Raw genomic sequence first — 4,109 nt, 5'->3', positions numbered from 1 at the left:
AAAAAAAAAAAGGTGTGTTTCATCCAGAGTTATATCAGAGTGATTAAAATGACTTTTCTACTGGGGATACAGCTCCCCCAATCAGAAAAAAAAATTTCTCTTTTTTTCAATGAACCACAAAAATAAAACCAAAAGAGAACATCAACAATCAAAAATAATCCCCAAATATCCAGGACAAAAAATAAAATATTTATTGATCTATCACAGCGAGACACAAAAAGATGGGCGGGGCAGGAGTGGGAACTGCTCTGAAGTTCAGTGGACGGAGGGAGGGATGAGGGGGATACAGTACTGCATGTGGGGACACCCCAGGTGGGGAGGAGATGCCTAGCACCCCAGTCTGCACAGCCCTGCACACCCTGGGGGAGTGTAGGATGGGGGTGGAGGCAGGGCACAGGCTGCCATGACAGGTCAACCAGGTTGATGGTGGGTGCACCCAGCCAGCTAGTGGTGCCGGGCGGTCAATGGGGACATGGATGGATGGACGGATGGGTGAATGGACGGATGGGCGGATGGATTCCACAAGAGCAAGGTGGCTATTCCCAGTGTGGGGTGGTTTTCCAACCCAAAGGTGCCCCAGATGTGGGGAACAGCGATCGGTGGGGAGGAGACGGCCAAGTGGACGCAGGAGAGGAGGGATGCTATGGGCGAATCCAGCTTTGAGGCTTCAGGTGCTTGGGTACCAACTGGACGGCAGCCAAGGGTGGGTCCTGGTGGGCAGGGGGAGCTGGGACTGCCCAGGAAGTGTCTGCACCATCTTTAGAGGAGTCCCAGGGAGGGGGTTCCCCGAGGGGCCATCCTTCCCTCCTCCCTTCCCCCAGGAAGATAAGAGCACCGGCGTGTAGCACCAAGTTTCCCTGGAGATGGAGGCTGTGTGGAGGGGGAGCTCCTAGGTGGGAATGGATGGGGTCGGGGGCCAGGACCACACAGCCCTTGCCTCTGAAGTAGGGGGCCTCCTGGTCGGGGCACTTGGCCGCTCCCCTCTTATTTCCTTGCCCTGTGGATCTGCAAGGCCGCCCGGCCTGCCCGTTCCCTCCTGGGGTGGGGAGTCGGAGGGGCATGGGATGGGGTTACAAAGGGTTTACATTCTCCACCAAGCAGTAGCACCAACGTTGATGAGGTCGTGAGTCAGGGGTCCTGGGAAGCTCATTTTCTCTTCCGGCCACAAGATTTCCCCAGGCAGGCCGCACCTGGATGGGAGGAGGTGCACATCACCATGAGTCCGGCCCCTCTGTTTCGGCTCTAATCCCCGCCTGCTCTGACCCACTCGGATGGAGGCTCCAAGAAGTCACCAGAAGCCAAGCCGCGGCCCCAGGCCAAACTCACACCTGATCCATGCCATCAACTTCCACTGGACAGATGGGGCCGGAGAAGCCCACAAGATATTACTTGGATGAAACCAACACTTGCAGAAAAGGGGGCAGGTCATGGGGCCTGGCTGGGGAAGGACTGGGCCTGGCACTGGCTCCTGGCTCCACTGCTCCAAGAAGCCTTTCAGGGAAAGGCTAAGGGCAGCTCCATCAAGGAACATGGGATGAAGGGAGAGTCAGTGTCTGCAGGAGATGGCTCTCTTAGGGAGTGGGGTGGACCCATACATCTGAGAGGGCATCAGATAAGTAAATCAAGGCCCAGTAGAGGGAGAGAGGGTCTTATCCACATAGTGTCTGAGCTGGGACCCAAACCCAGATTCCTACACCTCCTGGGAATGGTCTGATGGGTGAACCCTGTTTCAAGGCATCAGTCTATGTTAGGTAAGGCATCATTGTCTAGTAGCAGCCCGGAGTAGTTCCTACCCCTGCTTGAGCCAGATATGGCTCCTTACCGCCACCTGGTGGCAGTGAGCAGAGAGTAGGGCAGGACCAGACATCTGCCTCTGAAGTTTTTGTTTTTTGTTTTGAGACGCAATCGTCTTGCTCTGTCGTCACCCAGGCTGGAGGGCAGTGGTGTGGTCTCAGCTCACTGCAACCTCCACCTCCTGGGTTCAAGCACTTCTCCTGTCTCAGCCTCCAGAGTAGCTGGGATTACAGGCGCACACCACCACACCCGGCTAATATTTGTATTTTTAGTAGAGACGGGGTTTTGCCATGTTGACCAGGCTGGGGTCTCGAACTCCTGATCTCAGGTGACCCACCTGTCTCAGCCTCCCAAAGTGCTGGGATGACAGGCATGAGCCACTACACCCAGCCCTCTCTCTGAAGTTTGTCACCTGGTTTGGGAAATGCCATGATAGGGCCACAAGCAAGACTGTCGCCCTGTTGAAAGCTGGGCACCCTGGAAACGGTCAGTTTGGTTTTGCCTCTGCCCCTCCCACCCTGGCCTCAGCTGTCTCATCTGTGCAATGGGGAACAGGACTGTGTGGAAGGGAATTCACAGTCCTGAGTAACCACAGGGGCACAGCTGTGACTTCTCTGGGACTCCTTTTGGTATCATATGGAGGACCTTGCGGGGAGGTAAAAGAACCACCCACACCCTCCCCAGAGGTGGATCGGCATATTTTACTTTTGAGGCAGGATCTTGCTCTATTGTCCAGGTTGCAGTGCGGTGGCACAATCACAGCTCACTGCATCCTTGAACTCCTGGGCTCAAGCAATCCTCTCACCTCAGCCTCCAGAGTACCTGAGACTACAGATGTGCACCACCACACCCAGCTAATTTTTAAAATTTCTGTAGAGACAGGGTCTCACTCTGTTGCCTAGTCTGGTCTCAAATTCCTGGGCTCACGCGATCTTCACGCCCCGGCCTCCCGAAGTGCTAGGATTACAGGCATGAGCCATCGCGCCTGGCTAGGTCTGCATCTTTTTTTTCTTTTTTGAGATGGATTTTCGCCCTTGTTGATCAGGGTGGAGTGCAATGGCATGATCTCGGCTCACTGCAACCTCTGCCTCCCCAGTTCAAGAGATTCTCCTGCCTCAGCCTCCAAAGCAACTGGAATTACAGGTGTCCACCACCATGCCTGGCTAAGTTTTTGTATTTTCAGTAGAGACGGGGTTTCACCATGTTGGCCAGGCTGGTCTTGAACTCCTGACCTCAGGTGATTCACCCGCCTTGGCCTCCCAAAGTGCTGGGATTACAGGCATGAGCCACCACGCCTGGCCAGGTCTGCATCTTTGTGAAGGAATGTGGCTTAGCCCTAGGTGGTAGCTTCAGCCCTTGCTGCCCAGCCCAGGGCACCTTGCACGCCCCATGCCCACACCCTCTGGTTTCCCTGACTCTGCGGCTCCAGTGGTCCCAGCCCTTCTCCTTCCCTTCTCCTCCAATGTTTTCCTTCTCTTTTCCAGTTGACTTCCTGTAGCAGGCTAAGGGACTTTGGGAGGGACAGCCAGGCCTGGCCCGGGGTGAGCTTGGAGGGCCCTGAGTCCACACGCAGCTCTGAATATCTGTGTGGGAGGTAGGCGGGATGGGCAGGAGGTATCCATCCCCCTTCCCTAACCTCCCTGCTCCAGAACCCAGGCTGGTGGGCCATCCCTCCACCTCTGTCTCTGCCCCTCCTGCCCTGCCTCTTTAGGGGGCTGAATCTCTACTCACCTTGGTATCCCAGGGCTCCTAGGGCCCCTCCAAAGGGCTTGGGGGGTTTTCCTGTGGATGGGGAGGACAGGATGGAGGAGGGAGCTGGGCTTTCCTGCCTCTCCCAGCCCCTTCACCTTGGACCTGGCCTCCATTCTGTCTCAGCAGGTTCGAGTCCTTCCTGCCTCCAGCCTGCCCCTCAGCCCCACCCAGCCTGTCCCCCTCTGTCCAGCTATGCTCCTATGCTCCTTGCAAATCACAGATGCATCCTGTCTGTGGAGACCTCAGCGACTCAGCAGGTGCCCCACCCCACCCCACCCCAGTCAGCCCTGACACATTTCCCAGTTTTGGCCTTGCCCACGTGACCACTCAGCTTCCCCTCCCAGCCCACCCTGCTTGCCCTGACCTTATTCTTCCCTTACACAGCTTATTTTTCTTTCTTTTTGAAATATTTTAGGCTGGGCATGGTGGCTTATGCCTGTAATCCCAGCACTTTGGGAGGCTGAGGCGGGCGGATCACTTGAGGTCAGGAGTTCGACACCAGCCTGGCCAACATGGTGAAACCCTATCTCTACTAAAAATACAAAAATTAGCCAGGTGTGGTG

General features: G+C 55.8%; 1 long non-coding RNA gene across 1 annotated transcript in view; it reads right to left on the bottom strand.

Moving 5' to 3' along the window:
• Window positions 1-168: 168 nt before the first annotated feature.
• The window catches only part of LOC105536862, a 5,940-nt gene continuing 1,999 nt past the window's right edge, over window positions 169-4,109 (bottom strand). The window contains exon 3 of the long non-coding RNA XR_001005635.1: window positions 169-1,190. This is a non-coding gene — a long non-coding RNA (uncharacterized LOC105536862). The remainder of the gene's footprint in view (window positions 1,191-4,109) is intronic.

This window comes from Mandrillus leucophaeus, unplaced genomic scaffold, assembly GCF_000951045.1.
Source record: "Mandrillus leucophaeus isolate KB7577 unplaced genomic scaffold, Mleu.le_1.0 Scaffold164, whole genome shotgun sequence".
Lineage (NCBI taxonomy): Eukaryota > Metazoa > Chordata > Mammalia > Primates > Cercopithecidae > Mandrillus > Mandrillus leucophaeus.
The sequence above is the reverse complement of the archived record's forward strand: the minus strand, read 5'-3'. Positions and strand labels throughout refer to the sequence as shown.